Below are 19913 nucleotides of genomic sequence, written 5' to 3' on the forward strand. Positions count from 1 at the left end.
TGTCGCTGATGTCCTTATCCATTAAGGGCCACCATACATAACTCCTCGCTAAACTCTTCATCCGCACAATCCCTGGGTGGCCCTCATGCAACAGTTCCAACACATTTTCGCGTAATTTTTCTGGGATAACTACCCTATCCCCCCATAACAGACACCCCCCTTGAACAGACAGTTCTGATTGTTTTTTCGCAAAGTCTTTGAACGCCGCGCAGCGGGCCAACCCCTTTGCACCCAACCGATCACAGTCCGAATTGTAATGTCTCTATACGATGCCCTAGCCACCTGCTTGGATGTGACTGGGCCAGAGTCCAAAGAGTCAATTAGTAAGACGGGTGTCCCCGGGGTGGGGTCCTCAATTGTCTCTGGTAGAGGGCATCTGCTCAGAGCATCCGCATGCCCTAAGTCTTTTCCTGGGTGGTAGAGCAATTTGTAGGAGTATGCTGCTAGGAAAATAGTCCATCGGGTCAGCCTGGGAGAAAGTGCCACGGGCGTTGGGCGGTCACCCGCTAAAAGACCTAGAAGGGGTCTGTGGTCCGTGACTATCTCGAAATTTCGTCCGAATAAGTATTCGTGAAATTTCTTAACCCCGGAGACTATGGCCAACGCTTCCCTATCTAACTGGCTGTAGTTCCTTTCCACAGAGGACATAGTCCGGGAATAATACGCTATAGGGGCTTCTGTTCCATTCGGTAACCTGTGGCTAAGCACTGCCCCCACCCCATAAGGTGAAGTGTCGCAAACTAGTACTAGTGGCAACGTGCCATTGTACTGGATGAGGAGGCTATCGCTGGACAAAAGGTTTTTTACCCCCTCAAATGCCCTAGCCTCTTCTTTTCCCCATGACCACACAGCTTTCTTTGCTAGCAACTTATGTAGCGGCTCGGCTACTGTTGCTTTATTCTTCAAGAATACCGCATAGAAATTAACAAGCCCCAAGAATGCCTGTAATTCTGTTTTATTTTTGGGGGCTGGGGCCTTTCTAATGGCCCGTACCTTGCTCTCCGTGGGTGGATCCTTCCTGTCTATCCTGTATCCTAGGAATTCTACAGATTTCACCCCAATATGGCATTTGTTGAGCTTAACCTTAAGCCCGCAGACCTAAAATGCCCAACACCTTCCTTAGTTTTACCCGAGTTCCTCTAAGTTTTCAGCTGATACCAATACATCGTCGAAGTATGGTACCACTCCTGGCAGGCCCTGTAATAATCGCTCCATTAGGTTCTGGAAGAGCCCTGGGGCCACGCTAACTCCGAACTGGAGTCGCATACATTTGAAAGCCCCACGGTGCGTGACGATTGTCTGCGCCTCAGCTGTGCTGCTATCTACAGGTAGCTGCTGGTAGGCTTGGGCCAAATCGAGTTTGGCGAAGACCTGCCCTTGCCCTAATGAGTGCAGCAGATGTTGCACCACTGGAACGGGGTATGCACTTTTCTGCAACGCTTTGTTAAGCGTTGCTTTGTAGTCAGCGCAAATTCGGACCAAACCGTCCGGTTTGACTGGGGTTACTATGGGTGTCTCCCATTTTGCATGGTCGATGGGGACTAATATTCCCTGGCTTACTAACTTGTCCAATTCTCGGTCAATTTTTGGTTTTAGGGCGAATGGGACCCTCCTAGCCTTTAACCGGATAGGGGTCCCCACGTACTTGCCCAGGCAATCCTTGAATACGTCCTCGAACTCTTTCAGTAGTTCATCTCTGAGGATGACGTCGCTCCTGTGGACCCCGGTCACTCCCATACCCAAAGCTCGGAACCAGTCCAACCCTAGCAAACTCGGTAGAGTTCCGTTTACTATGGTGATCGGCAGGGTCTTTGTGAATTGTCCATATTTGACTTGGACGGCTGTAGCTCCTCAAACAGGGATCCGATTCCCCTGGTAGTCCTGCACCCTCAGCTTCTGGGTTTGTAGCTGACGTTTAGTGATCGCTGGCAAGTCTCTCACGATGGTGTCCCAGGACATAATTGTGATTGACGACCCAGTGTCTACTTCCATGGGACACGGCACCCCTTCAACGTAGACTTGGGTAAATATCTTCTTCTCTAGTCGTGTCGATGCGTGGCCCACTCTCACAGTGGTCTGGTTTAACCGCCCTTTTAAATGGACCAATCCTGGCCGCTTCTGCTCCCGCTCTGATTGGTCGGTTTGAATTTTGGCGGAAGGTTGGGGGCTCGGCAGGCCTGAGCTATGTGTCCTTTTTTTCACACCGCCGACAAACCGCATCCTTGAATCTGCAGTTTTGCCGTTGGTGTTGCCCCCCACAACTCACACATTCGTCCCGGTCACCTCTCTCCAGCCTCCCGGTGTGGAACACCTCTTCCTCTTCCTCACCTTCCGATTCGGCCTGGACTTCCTCGCTGTGGACCGGTGTAGTCTTTGTCCCGGCACCCTGCGCGTTTGGCTTTTGCAAGGTCTCCGCCACCTTGGTGGACATCTCATGAGCTCTGGCTTCGTCCAGGGCTATCGCTAGAGTCAGGTTGCTTTTAGACAGCAGCCGCCTTTGTAGTCTGATGTCTCTGACCCCACAAATGAGCTGTTCGAGTAAGGAGTCCTCCAAATCTCTGTACTCGCAGTGGTTTGCGGCTTTCCTCAATGCGGCCATGTACACACTTATTGATTCGCCTTCTCGCTGTACCCGTTGCCTCAATTCGAAATGTTGGACGAACTTTGAGGGTACCGGTGCGTAGTGCGCTCGAAGTGTTGTTTGTAGTGTCTGCCACGGTACCGATTGTACCGGCGTTGGTTCTGAGAGTGACTCCGCCGTATCGAAGACCTCTGGACCGCAGTGGCTCAGGAAGTATGCTCGCTTCCGATTGTCCGAGACTCCCTGTAGTTCGTTCGCTTCGAGGAAACACTCGAAACGAGCCATGTACGACCCCCATTTTTCCTTGGCTGGGTCGAATGGCGCTGGCGGCGTGTAGCTGGACATCGCTATTTTCCGCCTTCGCAAACTGGCTGGGTTAAGGAATTCCTGGTTCCTTCAGCTCTTTCTTTTGATCTCACTGCCTCAACATCCCACCCTCGTCGCCAATGTTAAGTTCGGGCAATGAAGAGGCAGGAGACCAACGAGTGGCAACAGCTCTTTAGTTTATTGTGACCCAGCAAAAGACAAACGGCAAAAACCCCTCTTTAAATACTCTTTTGGCTGCGGCTTCAACCAATCAGCAACGTGCAATTTTCCCGCCCAAAATTCCCTCTCGAAGTTCAAAATACATTACAACCGGTAGTAAACATTTTTGAAAACCACCACTGTCTACTCTCAAATGTTAAGGTAAAAGCATACATATTCTACTTGTATCAATCAATCAAACAATCAGAATAGAGCTGGAAGGGACCTTGGAGGTCTTCTAGTCCAGCCGCCTGCTCAAGCAGGAGACCCTGTACAGTTAGCGATGTGGCTGTCCAGTCTTTTCTTAAAAACCTGTGGTGATGAAGCACCCACAACTTCTGAAGTTTCTCCTCAATTCCAGGTTGCTTCTCTCCTTGATTAGTTCCCATCCATTGTTTCTTGTCTTGTGCTTATGCTGTAATAAATAAGTAAAGTAAAAACAATTTAATCCCTGAAGGGCACATGGCCAGGTTATCTGCCTCTCCCTGACAGTATCTGCCCATCCTACCAGATCAGATAAGGTGGGTATTTTCCAGATGCCCTCTATCAGGGGTGAAATGCTTCCAGTTCAGACCAGATTGCCCGATCCGGTAGCGATGGCAGTGAGTGTTTCAGAGAACCGGTAGCAAAATAGGGTCTCCTGCTTGAGTAGGGGATTGCATGAAAATATCTTGAAACCCCCTTCCAACTCTGTTACTCTGGATCCCTTCTCCATCCCTGCCCTATATAAGCTAGATAACCTTTATTTTCTTAGCTTTCTTGGTATCTGTGACGGTCTGACTTTCCCCCCAGATGCTACTTCAGGAAGAGAGTTAAACGCAGCATGTGTATGGTTGGTCTGGGATAATTATGATGCCTTATTGGGAGTTTTATAATTTTCTGAGATTCTGATTATTATTATTTATACATCTAGTGTGACTTTGTTCTTTTGAGCTGTCCAGATTTATGGACAACCATACAAATTTTAGGGGTTGCAGAGATTCTTGAAAATATTGTTATTTCAGTTTATATTATAAAAAGCTGAACTATTCTCTCTTAAATGTTCTTTTTCAGTTCTGTATTCTTATTCTAATTTGTGTCTCGAGTCCTGTTGGTGCAGTGGTTAGAATGCAGTATTGAAGGCAAACTTTGCCCACAGCCTGGAGTTGGATCTTGATGGGGCTCAAAGTTGACTCAGCCTTCCATCCTTCCGAGGCTGGTAAAATGAGGATCTAGATTGTTGGGGGCAAATATGTTGACATTTGTAATCTGCCCAGAGAGTTCTGTAAAGCACTATGGGATGGTATATAAATTTAAGTGCAAACAAATATCCAAGAATGCTTGAAGAGATTATGTTCCATCAAGTTGATATAGATTCTTAGCAATCATTTACATAGATATTTTCCATGATTTATGGTCTCTAAGCTGATCTTTCAGGTCTTCCTTTGTGCGCTTATCTCTACTTTCTTTGCAAAATTTGAGCCTGGTCATTTGTACCTTGATTTGTTCAGTGGTCCATTTGTTTGTTTCTTGGCTGGTCATAGTATTCTCAGAAGTCTTCTCCAGCCACCTGTTGTGCCTCGTCCGCTTTCCCCGCAGCCGGGCCCGTCTTATCTGCTTCCGAACGCTGAGGAATGTCCTAGCATGCCTCCCGGCCCCAGCCCTGGCTCCATGCCCAGACAGGCCGAGGAGGAAGAAGTGCCTCCAGCCCCCAGCTCTGGCTCCATGCCCAGGCAAACGGAGCAACTAGACCCCTCCCCCTCCCACACAGCATGTGAGCCTGAGGAAGGTCAATTACCAACAGCTGCAGACTGGAGTGACCCTCGCTTCAGGAGAATTGATAGGCGGCGTCAACAGAAGGAAGGGAGGGGCAGGCCTGGATAAGTGCTGAGTCATGGAGCCACACCCCATGGCCTATATAAAGGATCTGCTTTCTGGCATTCTCTGAGTCAGGCAAAGTCTACCTTATCTTGCTGAAGTCACTTTCTGGTCTCTTGCCTGCCTTGAGAACTTTGCTAGGACTTTGGCAGAGCTGCAGAGGCACGCCTGATTCGGATTTCCCTGACCCAGCCGTCAGCGGAGGAGTGGGACACGACACCACCAAAGTTCAAAAATATCAAAGCACTTCCTATTTTGCTTCTTCAAAGTTCAACTTTTGCTTCCATAGAATGTAAAAGAGAATACGATTACTCGCACTCTTCTGATCTCTGTAGTATAAACACATCATGAGTATCTTTCCCAAGGGCTTTGTGGCTGCTCATCAAAATGTTAATCTGCAGTGTATTTCTTGACTGCTTGTTCCTTTACAGTTGATGGTTGCTTCTAAAAGGAGAGCTATCTACCACTCCATTATCTCCGTTGTCAATTCTAAGGCTGGCAATTCTGTGTGTTTTAATTAGTTCGGTATTCTTTATATTTAATTTAATCCCATTTTTTCACTGTGCTCCTCGACTTTTTTTTTACTAGGGCTTGTAGAGACTGTAATGGAGAATAGAGTTACTTGGTGTAGATACAGCCAGATTATGGCATTTGAGTATCTTTTCCAAGGCCTCATGGGTACTCTACCAAGTGCTAGTTAGTGGCGTATTTGTTTACTGCTTGTTCCTTTTTGTTTTGCTTGATCCTAATGATCACATGACCCAGGAATATTGCAACCCTTATAAATATACAGGTAAAGATAATATGCACATATGTACTAGTCGTTCCCAACTCTAGGGGGGGTGCTCATCTCCATTTCAAAGCCGAAGAGCCAGCACTGTCCAAAGATGTCTCCGTGGTCATGTGGCCGGCATGATTAAATGCCAAAGGTGCACGGAACGCTGTTATCTTCCCACCAGAGGTGGTCCTTATTTTTCTACTTGCATTTTTTACGTGCTTTTGAACTGCTAGGTTGGCAGAAACTGGGACAAGTAATGGGAACTCACCCTGTTACACGGCAGTAGGGATTTAAACCGCTGAACTGCCGACCTTTCGATTGACAAGCTCAGCGTCTTAGCCACTGAGCCACCACGTCCCTGCTCATAAATATATACCAGTTGCAAAATATTTGAATTTTGATCAAAATTATTGGTATCCTACAAGTATCCCAGAGAGTTGCTGCAATGGTCATAAAGTGTGAAAAATGGTCATAAGTCATTTTTTCAGTGTCTTTGTAACTTCGAATGGTCACTAAATGAATGGTTGTAAGTTGAGGACTACCTGTAAAATTCGGCTTTTACTCCAGGACTAGAATAAAAGATACTTTACCAAAGTCTCTTTCATTCTTGCTTCCTTGTTCTTTCCCAACCGAGTTGGGTTTAATAGAGGAACCAGGCCAGAGATGTTGTCAAAATACACATCCTGTCAGGCCTGGAAGCCATCTTTTTTGTTGGATCTTCAGGCCTGCCACATTTCCTACTATGGGAAACTGGGAGGGGGGATTGTATGGAACCAGGGTGATATATAGTCATAATAACATTCTTTTCTCAGAAAGTCAAAGTCATCTTGCCCTGTGCCTAGACGGTTGGAGCTGGGAGACGTCTCCAGTTGGGATGATGCTTAATTGGACCATGTGATGGACATGTGGGTGTTGGGCAGGGACTTGGACTTTCCTTTGGATGGGGAAAACCTAGAAGCTTTCAGATTCGGGTTAATGTCAATTCAAGTTAATGTCAGGGTTCCAAGTAACACCCCCAGTGGAAGAAAACTCCAAGGCTTGAGATTCCTCAAAGTTCCATTTTATTAGAGAGGTCATATTGGCACATCTGGGAAAATGCAAATCTGAAAGCTTCCAGGTTTTCCTCACCCAAAGGAAAATTCAAGTCCCTGCCCAACACCCACATGTCCATCACATGGTCCAATCCAAGCACCTGAGATGCCTCCCAGTTTCATCCATCCAGGTGCAGGGCAAGATGTCCTTGACTTTCTGAGAAAGGAATGTTATTATGACTATATATCACCCATGCTCCATACAGTCCCCCTTCCCAGTTTCCCACAGCAGTAGTAAATGTGGCAGGCCTGAAGATCCAATGAAAAAGATGGCTTCCAGGCCTGATACATCCATTTTATGAAGGTTATGAAGCAGTTGATGGAAGGAAACACGCTCAGGTTGAGTCCCAGCAGCAAAAAAAATAGTTCCAAAAATAATCAGTGACAACTCTGATGAAAGGTTGCCCTATTGGCTTCTCTTTTTGTCTAAGAAAAAAGCCTGAGAAAAAAATAGGTAGCTCGGAGAACTAAAAATAGTAATTAAGAAAAATGTTTTACCAGGTTTTGAACCAACAACCTTCTGCTTGTATGATAAATATAATCACCATTGTACTGTTGTAGAATTATTGCTAAGGATAACTCTAGAAGACAGTAGAAGCTATGGTAACTATTGGCTGACTTGAAGATTGAGCACTTCTGCACTTGTGAAGTAGCCAATGAATTTGCCAGGGTGAAACTGTAAATTAAATAAAGTCCATTCACCAAAACAGAGGACCAGAAGCGAACATAAAGATGAAAAAGAGTACTGCATTTCAAAATCACAGCAGGAAAACTAATAACATGCACTATGCTTGATTGGTGGGCTAAGATTAAATATAAAATAGGCCAAATATAGGTAGTCATCGACTTACGACCACAACTGAGTTCAAAATTTCCATTGGTAAACAAGAAAGTTGTTAAATGGGCTTTGCCCCTTTGTGCGACCTTTTGTTGTGACCCAGGTTCCTGGACTCGGACTCCTGGACTCGGATGATTCTGAAAGTGAGGAAGAGGAACTGGCAAGGCCTGCTTCTCCTGGGCCCTCTCCCTCCCTGGCACCCACCCCAGAGGAGGAAGGGGGGCTGGCAAGGCCTGATTCCCCCGGGCCTTCTTCTGATTTGGCAATGCCCCAAGAACAATCTTGGCTCGATGCAAGACTGCGCAGACGTGACCGGCGCGCGCAGCAGAGGAGGCGTTGGGACAAAGTCAAAGAATGATGAGTCACAGAGTGACACCCACAGGGGCTATAAAAGCAGGAGGCGGAACTTCCTGGCTTTTTGTCTTGGACAAAACAGTGAATTTGCGCGGGCAAACTGTTTCAATGGAGGGAAGAATATCTTAGTAAGTAACTCTGACCTTATCTATAATTTCCTAGTTATCTCCAGAGACTTGGCAGGCGCGTGGGTAGACGTGGCCAGAACATTTATCTATGTAAATAAACTAGAAAAGAAGGCCTTTGACTGACTCTTTGTTGGGAGTATTGGGGGAGGGAAACAGAACACCTTTCTTCCCACAGTTGTTAAGTGAATCCCTGCAGTTGCTAAGTGAGTAACATGGTTGTTAAGTGAATCTGGCTCCCCCATTGACTTCGGTGGTCAGAAGGTTGCAAAAGGGGATCACATGACCCTGGGATATTGCAACAGTCATAAATACATGCCAGTTGCCAAGTATCTGAATTTTGATCATGTGACCATGGGGATACGGTAATGGTTATAAGTGTGAAAATGCTCATACATCACTGTTTTCAGTGCTGTTGTAACTTCAAACTGTCACTAAACAAATGGTTATAAGTCAAGACAGTCTTAGAACTGTCAATGAAGACATTGCAATGGTGGCTAAAGTCTGCCTTTTAGGTATCAGAACTAACAGTAAAAGAACCAACAGTCAAGAAATATACTGTAGAATAGCACTTCCTAGAGTAGCACTAGATATGGTACAAGAAGAAGAAGACCTGCTTACATATGATATGGCGTCTGATTTTTCTAAGACTTTATTGCAGAGATCTTCAAACGTGGCAGCTTTAAGACTTGTGGACTTCAACTCCCAGAATTCTCCAGCCAGCATAGCTTGAGTTGATAGAGTTGAAGTCAACAAGTCTTAAAGCTGCCACGTTTGAAGACCTCTGCAATAAAGTCTTAGAAAAATCAGACGCCATCATATGTAAGCAGCTCTTCTTCTTCTTGTACCATATTCATCATCGGATGTTGGTGATCATGTTGGGAATCCTATTTTTATCAACAGCCGCACGGAAAAGTGCTGCTGAGTTTTGTCTAAACCAGTCCCTTAGATTTTGAAGCCATGATGTTCTTCTTCTCCTAGGACCTCATTTGCCTTCAGATTAAGTGAAGTATGGCATATTTTTCCAGGTGTCGCATCACATGTCCAAAATATTCTAACTTTTGCTTTTTAATGGTTTTGATGATTTCCCTTTGCTTTCCCAGGTGGCTTATCACCTCCTCATTTCTGATTTTGTCAACCCAGTTTATACATAACAGCCACATTTCAAATACATGTAAGCAGATAGACAGGTAGATATGTCTATACACAGAAAGATCAGAGACGTGAAGGCAAAGCTTTACCTTGTGACACTCTAAGGAAGCACATTTGGACTTTGAAGAAGTATGGTATACTATAGAACCATGATGGTGAACCTAGCCATATCAGTGGGCATGTGAGCTCAGCTCCGGTGCATATGCGTGCACTGGCCAGCTGATTTTTGGGCCTTCTGAGCCCACCAGAAGTAGGGAAACAGGCTGTTTCCTGCCTCCAGAGGGCCTGCGTGGTGGTGGTGAATTCCCGTTTTTCTCTCTTACATGGCTCCGGAGCCTCTCTAGGAGTCTGGGTGGTGGTGGTGAAAAACTGCCTTTCCCACCACTCCCCAGGCCCTCCGAAGGCCAGAAGCAGCCCATTTATCAACTTTCGGTTGGACAGGAAGTGACGTTTTTTGCTGTCCCCAGCGCCTAGAGCCACTCTGGGAGTCTCTGGAGGCTGGGGACAGCAAAAAAGTCACTTCCTGTCCAAGTGGAAATTGGTAAACGGGCCGTTTCTGACCTCCGGAGGGCCTCCAGAGAAATGGGGAAGGCCATTTTTCACCCTCCCAGACTCATAAAGAGGCTCTGGAGACAGGTAAGAGAGAAAAGCAGGCCTACCGGGCCATCGTGTGTCAGGGGGGGGAAGAATTGCGTGTGCATGCACGGAGGTGGGGAGCATAGAATTATGGGTGTGGGCACGCACGTGCGTGACTCCCCCAACCCCCCTCCTCCTAGCACGCGATGGCAAAAAGGCTAGCCATCACTGCTTTAGAAAATGATGCTTATGAACTTCAATATTGGAGAAGACTCCTGAAGTAGCCAGGATATTAAAGAAATAGATCAGGGTATTAAAGAAATACTATTAAATATTAAATATTAATATTTACATTAAATATTAAATAAAAATATTAAATTAAAATTTAATATTAAAATTAAAAATTAAAATATTATATTATATTAAATATTAAAGAAATAGATCAGGTCAATCCAGAGTTCTCACTCAAGGCCCAAATGGTCAGGTGCAACTTACCATATTTTGGACTCATTATGTGAAGAGTCAGTCCATGATGCTGGGAATGGTGGGAGGAAAGAGAAAAGGATGGAAAAGCTCAATGCAGGGCATCCAGGAAAATGTGGATGAGGCAAACTGAAGCTGATCTAACCCACTGCAGGTTAGACTTGAGTCAAGTTAAAATCACAGCAATGGACAAAGCACTTTGGCAAGGCATTGGGTTAAACCTCTATGGTAATATCACCCCAGGTATTTAGAACATAGAATAATAGAGTTGGAAGGGACCTCGGAGGTCTTCCAGTCCCAGCCCCACTACCATTTCGGATAGATGCTTGTCCAGTCTCTTTTTGAAAGTCTCCAGTGATGGAGCGCCCACAGCTTCTGAAAACAAGCTATTCCATTGGTTGATTGCTCTCATTATTAGGCAGTTGTAAGTTGCTTCTCTCCTTGGTTAGGTTCCAACCATTATTTCTTGTCTTGCCTTTTGGTCCTTTGGAAAATAGTTTGGCCACCTCCTCTTTGTAGGAACCCCTCAAATATTTGGAAAGTGCTATTGTAGTCTCCCATCAACATTTTCTTCTTAAGACCTGCCCCCCCCCACTTTTTTTTGTAGAAATAAAGTTTCTAGCTCCAACCTAATTGTTCTTCTCGGAAACCACTTCCCTTTTGTTTGAATCCATTTTAAACTAGGATACTCAGAATTGAGTTCACAAGGTTTGACAAATGCACAATAAGCTATTATTTCCTGTTACGTGGCAATTATATTTTTCTTGATTGAGCCTAAAATCCTTTTTATAGCCTTATCATAGTGCTGTTACATGTTTAGTTGGTGGTCAGCTACTAATAAAAAGGGCCGCGGTGGCTTAGTGGGTAAGACACTGAGCTTGTAGATCAAAAGGTCGGCAGTTTAGCGGTTCGAATCCCTAGCACCGCATAATGGGGTGAGCTCCCATTACTTGTCCCAGCTTCTGCCAACCTAGCAGTTGGAAAACACGTAAAAAATGCAAGTAGAAAAATAGGGACCACCTTTGGTGGGAAGGTAACAGCGTTCTGTGCGCCTTTGGCGTTGAGTCATGCCGGCCACATGATCATCGAGACGTCTTTGAATTTTAGAATTTTAGAATTTAGAATTTATTGGCCAAGTGTGATTGGACACACAAGGAATTTGTCTTGGTGCATATGCTCTCAGTGTACATAAAAGAAAAGATATGTTAATCAAGGTACAACATTTACAACACAATTGATGGTCAATATATCAATATCAATCAATATAAATCATAAGGATTGCCAGCAACAAGTTATAGTCATACAGTCATAAGTGGAAAGAGATTGGTGGTGGGAACTATGAAACGATTAATAATAGTGCAGATTCAGTAAATAGTCTGACAGTGTTGAGGGAATTATTTGTTTAGCAGAGTGATGGCCTTCGGGACAGCGCTGGCTCTTCGACTTTGAAACGGAGATGAGCACTGCCTCCTAGAGTCGGGAACAACTAGCACATATGTGCGAGGGGAACGTTTACCTTTACTAATAAAAAGTATCACATAATTTTCATTCTTAGAATAAAGATTTTGTGTGCTGTTTTGAGGTGGTAGAGTTCATGAATTGATAAAAATCAGATGATCAAGGCCACGAGTTATGCTGTAGTGATAGCAAGAGTTACAATCTGTGATAGTGGCGAATATCTGTAGCTTGGGTGTAGGATGAAGGTGGAGGTTCATTCTCCAAGCTTGTGGGCTGGTTTCCATACGTTTCATTACCGGGCTAGGTAACTGTTGTGACCCAGGCCCAAGTAGGTAGTAATAAACTTAGTCCATGGAAAAAGAAACTTTATTCATTCAATTCAAAGTAAAACAAATGCCTCCCAACACAAATTCCTCGGTTATCTCACAAACCTTAGTCCAATTAGGCAAACTGCCAAAGGCCCTTCCTGCCAAATGTCCAGAAGCTACAAAATCAAAGACATACATGAAACAGAGGACGCAGCTACAACATTGTTTTCTGGCAAGCTGAAACACCGGTGCTGGTCTGTTTTAAGCCTTATGGGAGGGGCCAACCATCTCTTGGCCCTACTCCCGAGCTGTCCTTTCTGCTTGAGCTGCTCTTGCTTTCTGGCAGCTCTTCTCATGCATGCATTAGGAACAGGCTCCTCCTGTTCCTCTGCCTCACTACTATCAGTCTCTGGAGGCTCTGGAGTCCGCACCTCACTTCCCAATGGCCCTGGCCTCACCTCAGCCTCATCGCTGTCCGACTCCGTTGCCAGCTCCGTAGGCTGCTGACGGACCACAACAGTAACATCTTCAACTCTTCATGCTGAAGATGTTACCTAGCCTGGTACCAAAACATTAGGAAACCAACCCACAAGTTCGGAGGATGAACCTCCACCCTCAGAGTTACAATCAATATGGGTACTCCCACATAATGTATGAGTTCAGTACCAGTCCAGACATTGAATTGATCATGGGAAGCAAAGAACTTGTTTTAACTGTTTCATCAAGAGCCATCTCCTTGGATTCTTCAAGATCCTTCTTATATTTCTTAGTTCCATTCCCGAAGATTGAAGGTTGAAGATAAAAATGACAATTTACAGGATGTTTTTTAAAAAAAAAAAAAAAGTCTTGGCTAATATGCTTTCCGCCCTGGGAGAACAAGATATATATGGAGTCATGAAATTTAGTTGTGTAGGGCAATGTTCCTCCACTTTGGCGTCTTGAAGGTGTGGCATCTCCAAGCTGCCCAGGTTGAGAAACATTAGTGCAAGGAATTCATGCTCAATAATTTTGAAGGCTCTGTTTTAAGATCTAAGATGCAGGCTGTTGAAAGTGTCAAGTCCAGATCTGCTAATCATTTAGGCCAGGGGTCTCCAACCTTGGCAACTTTAAGAACTTGTGGACTTCAACTCCCAAAGCTGGCTGAGGAATTCTGGGAGTTGAAGTCCACAAGTCTTAAAGTTGCCAAGGTTGGAAATTCCTGATTTAGGAGACTATCTTGTAATCCATGTTAAAGATCTGGCCATTCTCTGGATCTAGAGATCCACTGCACCCTATTTATAGAACGGCTCAATGTCTAGACTTCTTGGCTTTGTAAGAATTCACCACTTCTCTTTGGCTCTAGATGGAGAATGTTTTAATTTAGCAAATAAAGAATAGTTTGTCAAAACTAACTACCAATCTGCAATTTCTCTATTATGTAGTCTTTCAAAACATGTTAACATTATATTTTTTTTTGCCATGAACGCTTGACTTAATTAATAGTGAACTAAGTAATTCTTCTTAACAAAACAGCCTTTTCTTGGTTTGAAGTTAGTGGGTTTTCTAAGTACTGTTTTGTACGTTCATGTACAACCCATTGACACTTGTTCCCACCCTCATCACCTTCCACAATTATTTAATAGCTGAGTAAAGGTATAAAATCATTAACTCCCAGTTTAAATAAAACTGTGTCAGACTAATAGCTAGATTAATACGTTTTAATGATCTCTATTTTTTTTTTGGGGGGGGGTGTAGTGTAGAGTAAGGAAAACAAAAACAAAATTGCTGCATATATTCTGCACCTATGAAAAAGTCAAGTTTAATGATAAATCTGGCCTTAGAGAACCAACCAGAATGCATAGAGTCTGAATAGGATTTAAAAACCCAACTGTGCACAGAAATTAGAGTTTTGCCCCTGAATCATATGGAATTACAGTGCTAGATGTGTGTGCCATGCCTACACAATAAAACCCAGAGGAAGCTGCTATTTCTGTTGGTTTTATTAAACCAACCAAGCAATTTAATTCTTTTGTTCAGGAGAGTTCTACTTCATTGATTAACAAAAGCAGGGATATAATTTTTTTTCAGCCTTTTTGAAAAGCCTGAAATGTCAAGCCTTTTAAAGCAGATTATTCTGCCTCTGTGCAGTGAATACAGCCAGAATAACCTTTTGTCTACAATTAAATATTCTAGCATAAATATAAAAGAAAAATCAGAGATGGGAAGATTGACTCACGAGAGATTGGAGAGGTAGATTCGCAGAGTGATAGTGCAAGCAGCTTGCTTCTAATTAAATATGCGACTGAGTCTCAAAGCATTCCCTTTCAGCCTCAGACAGAAGAAGTTGGTGAAGAATGGGAAGGAAGAACTATATGCCATCTCATCTGTCTGTCCAGAGCATTTCCTCGGGGTGTATAGAGGTACATTAGAATGTTTATATTGCTATTTATTTTCAGAGTGGAAATAAGGGGCCAGAAAGGTTAACTCTGGAGACCAGGACAAGGCAGCCGACTTGAAAGTTTGAACTCTCAGCTTGGCGTGTTCCAACTCCTTCTGCCTGGCACCTAGATGGGTTCCTATCAAATGTTTTGTGGTTAATGGGGTGACGTGGAGGATGATAAAACTTCAGGTTGTGTTTCATATGCTTGATAACCTTTCCCTGGCATTTTCAGAGTTCAGTACCTTTTCTCGTTATTTCGTGTCCTAGCTTATTTATTATTATTATTATTATTTTGGGGGGAAAAAACCCTACAATGTCTATATATGTCTCTACCTTTATGTACAACGAAGCCCATGTGCCTGTTCCTATATTACATGTGTGTGTGTGTGTGTGTGTGTGTGTGTGTGTATTGTGTGTGTGTATCCATTTGTAAATGATGAAGCCAAAAGGTAACATTTAAGGCTCTTTTAACCATTTTGAAGCAATGGTTTTTAAAAAAAATTTTTTTTGATATGATTTGCAGTGGCAGACTTAGCTTTATTTATATTCATAAGTCTTTCATCACATGGTATTTTCAGTAAAGTACTTAAACGTGGTTCTTATAAAATGCTGATGATATAAAATACACTTGATCCTCTTAGGGTTTGCAGCTTCCACAAAAATATTGCAAAATAATGGAAACCAGTATATTCTTAGTTATAGCCTACTGGATTTTTTTTTTAAAAAAAGTTAACATATTATTGAAATTATATTGCAGTTATGTTTTGCTGTCTGTGCATTAACTTTCCTGCAACCTGGGTGAGACAGACCATTTTCTAATATAAATATGCATTTTGTGGTGATTTGATGTTATAGAAATATTCTTCAGTTTACTGTAGCTTAACCTTCTGTAGTTACCTTTACCTTGATGTTCTGGTTTTATTATTAAATAACTGAGTTAGCACTATTAAAAGAAGGTTTAGGTGAGAGTTATATATATCGAAACTGTTGCAGTATATAAACGATCATACTTGTTAGTAGGTTGAGAGTACAGTATACTTTACTGGGATTTTGCTGTGATAGTATTTAAACAAACAGTTTTAATTAGTAGATTTCTTATGGATATTACTCCAGAGGTACTACAAGCTTACATTTTAGCATCAATGCCCCCTTTGTATTTTTCCTCATGTACACAGATATTCAATCAAGAGACATAAATACAATAAACTGTTTTAATCTTTTTCTCTCACTTGTATGGACTAGTCCATTTTATTGCTGTCACATAGTGACAGTAATAAATGACATATTTACTGTCATTTAGACTGCCTGAAATAATATATAATGCATTTGTGTACACTAAAAATAGCAAGCTATATTAATAAGAAGATCAGGTAATGAGCGACATTTATAAACTGGGAATGTTGTGTACTGTGAGGGTGTCAAAATGGTTTGTGGGTGTGCGATATCTACGTGGTATAAGTGGCTGTGTTTGATTTTGTCAGTGTGCCTATCGATGTGCATATATTCTCCTCCCTCAGAAAGACAAATGTCCTTTTATATAATATCTTGGAAAAACATAACTTTTGGAATTTAAAATCATCTATTTCCTATGCGAGATTCAAAGAGTTGACTTATAAGAGATAAGAGTCAGCTCCACTGCTAGAAATACACTGGATGTAAGATTACATTTCTGACTTGATCCAAAGTATATAATTTATTTAATCTTCACACTAAATTAAGAGCTCAGTGGGGGGGAAAAACTTGTAAATAATTTTTAGAAATCCTTTGGACATATACCTTTAAAATCATAGCGAGATCTCATGATGCAGATTGGAAGAGGCTAGGTAACTATACAAAAACAAGTTGCTTACTGAGGTGAGCATTTAAATACTGCAGCTACAACACATAATCCTATTTTTACCCTTATTGAAGACAAAGAATTATATGCTGTTGAAGAACCATTTAATACGTTGCTGTACTGATATATTATCTTATTTTTCCCTTCAGTGATTTTTCCAACATTCTATCCATCCTTTGTTTGTATAATTTTTTTTTACAAATAAAGTAGAAAGCCATTTACAATAATTTTGAATCTTTTTCTGGAACATTTTACCAACAGTACATGAAGCATCCATGTTCCAAAAGGAAGTATTAATTATGCCCAAAGTTATTTTGGATGAGATAATGGACTTCATAATTTTTTAAAAGAAATTAGCAAAAAAACCTGTGAACATAGAATAAGATAAGATGTGGTAACTGTTTATTCATACTAGAATAATGCTTTTATTATATATTGTATACCATTTGTATTATATTATGATTCTTAGTCTTAGGAAATATTCCTCCACCCTCCTTACTTTTGATTTCAGAAATTCATTAAACAGAAGTGGCCTTTAAAAAAAAAACAACTCGTTTTTTTAAAAAAACTGTTAACTTTTTGCAAGCTGTTAACTTTTTTATTCGCTATTTGAATGTTTGTATTTTTAAGATCCTGAAAGTGTAACACTTATTATTCTCTATTATGTGATATTAGTTCTACATACAGTATTTTTATTATGCTGGGATGAAATGAAACATATGCTGTCTATGTGTTTGTGTATATGTATGATATCAAAAGGCAAAGCTGAGATACGGCATACTATAAGCAATAATTTACTTGTCTGGATGAATATGTCTCAAATAAGCACATGAAATTCCCTATAATTTTGGTCCATTAAATCCAAATTATTCTTAGCTCATTTTATTCCTTTCTTTAAATGGAATATATATATATATATATATATATATATATATATATATATATATATATATATATATATATATATCTGTTACCTATATTGTCCACAATATGGCTCTTATATGACCCATCTGTGAGCTGGATTGTGACCATTATTTCTCTCACTGTTGTAATATTTGCTTGTGTGTTGGTTAAGAAGAACTGGAAAAAAATGAATTTTCACTAAGGCATCCTAAATAAGAGCAATTGAAAATGATAGATATTATGTTCTTTTCATGTAAATATCACTTTTAACATGCATAATAACATGTTTATTCTTGGTATAGTCTGACACTTTCTCACTGCCTGATTCCTTCTGAAAGACTTGGAAAGCATAAAATACATTCATAATCTTGATTGATAATGTGTCATCAAGTCATGGTCAATCTTAGTGACTATATAGAAGCTTTTTTTTATTAATGTCAACAATCTACTCTCAGCCATTTTAACAGGATTTACATTGGAATGGACCGTAGTGGACAGCAGTCATAAACTAGCCCTAATTATTTAGCATATGATTTATTCCCACTATTGGTGTCTTTATTATCCTGCTAGAAGCAGTAGTATAAACTCAAATTAATTTCATTTTTAATAGTTGCTCTTGGTGCGACTTAACTGAAAATAATAATCCCTTTTAAGAATAGCTAGCTTTATACATGGCTAATCTTATACATATTAACATGTAGCCAGCTGGTGAAAGCTAAGTACATTACTGAATTGTTTTGCTTTGGTTGACCACTAAAAGGGTATTTTGAAAACGCAAAACTCTGTTTGTCCAGTCAAATTTTGATATTGACTAGACTAGACTAGACTAGAATGACAGAGTTGGATGGGACCTTGGAGGTCTTCTAGTCCAACCCCCTGCCTAGGCAGAAAAGCCAACACCACTTCAGAAAAATGGTTATCCAACATCTTCTTAAAAACTTCCAGTGTTGGAGCATTCACAACTTCTGGAGACAAGTTGTTCCACTCTTTTTTTACCCCATCTTCAGTTAAAAAAAAGATGAGTTTTAATTAGATCATTGGTAGAATGTACTGTTGCCTAGTTTTATAATATTATAGCTATGCCGAAAATGTTTTAGACATTTGTTCATGGCTATAAATCAGTATTAGGTTGGCTGGTTAGGGGTTACCAGTCAGACTTCATGGCTAGCATTTAAATAGAATAGAATAGAATAGAATAGAATAGAATAGAATAGAATAGAATAGAATAGAATAGAATAGAATTTTTATTGGCCAAGTGTGATTGGACACACAAGGAATTTGTCTTGGTGCATATGCTCTCAGTATACATAAAAGAAAAGATACGTTCATCAAGGTACAACATTTACAACACAAATGATGGTCAATATATCAATATAAATCATAAGGATTGCCAGCAACAAAGTTACAGTCATAAGTGGAAAGAGATTGGTGATGGGAACGATGAGAAGATTAATAGTAGTGCAGATTTAGTAAATAGTTTGACAGTTTTGAGGGAATTATTTGTTTAGCAGAGTGATGGCCTTCGGGGAAAAACTGTTCTTGTGTCTAGTTGTTCTGGTGTGCAGTGCTCTATAGCGTCGTTTTGAGGGTAGGAGCTGAAACAGTTTATGTCCTGGATGTGAGGGGTCTGTAAATATTTTCATGGCCCTCTTCTTGATTCGTGCAGTATACAGGTCCTCAATGGAAGGCAGGTTGGTAGCAATTATTTTTTCTGCAGTTCTGATTATCCTCTGAAGTCTGTGTCTTTCTTGTTGGGTTGCAGAACCGAACCAGACAGTTATAGAGGTGCAAATGACAGACTCAATAATTCCTCTGTAGAAATTTCCCATTATCTCTCGGTATAAATGGGGTGTAATACCCTCCCCTCGGTGTGATTGCGGGGTCCCATGTCAAACTGTAAATCACATCATCATTGTCTGTAACCTGAAGGCATATACCGGTCTAGTATCTCTTTTTTAACAAATATAAATGATACTGCACATCAATGGTTAGATGGTCTAGACATTGGTATTTGAACATAATTTTTTTTAACATTTATGTTTTATTGGGTTCTACTAATCTAGTTGAAATGTTAATTTACATTGTTAGTCCACGTACCATATGCCATACGCTAAATAAAATAAATTCCCATTGTCGGTTTCTATCGTTCTGCGCAAAAACTATTATTGTTGTTTGTTCTTGTGGGCTTCTGATTGCCCAATGTTGCATTGGCAGGGCCTCACACAGAGAAGACTGTGAGTGTTATCCATGTGGTGATAACATCCATCCGGGAATGAAGTATCTCCCAGACATTTAACTGTCTTCATTGACGACAATACTATATAAAATGCAATCTATTCTTTATTTGGAGCATAGTAGAGGTCGTTCGTTTGCAGGCTTTTAAAACCGTTGAGTTGAGCTGGATCGGAATGAAGAAAATTTGTGTCCCTTCATTCCCTTGTTGTGTTTCAGTCCAAATCATCTTCCCAAGCTTTTTTTATTTTTCCCCTCCTTCTGTGAAGATGCTCTGGAGGGTGGGGGGGAGCGAAATAAAGGAGAGGAAATAGGAAAATATCAACTTGGCACGCCTGCTTCTCTCACGCAGACATATAAATCAAAAGGGGCAGACACAAATCGCTCAAGGCGAGG

This window comes from Ahaetulla prasina, chromosome 6 (genome assembly GCF_028640845.1).
Source record: "Ahaetulla prasina isolate Xishuangbanna chromosome 6, ASM2864084v1, whole genome shotgun sequence".
NCBI classification, from domain to species: Eukaryota; Metazoa; Chordata; class Lepidosauria; order Squamata; family Colubridae; genus Ahaetulla; species Ahaetulla prasina.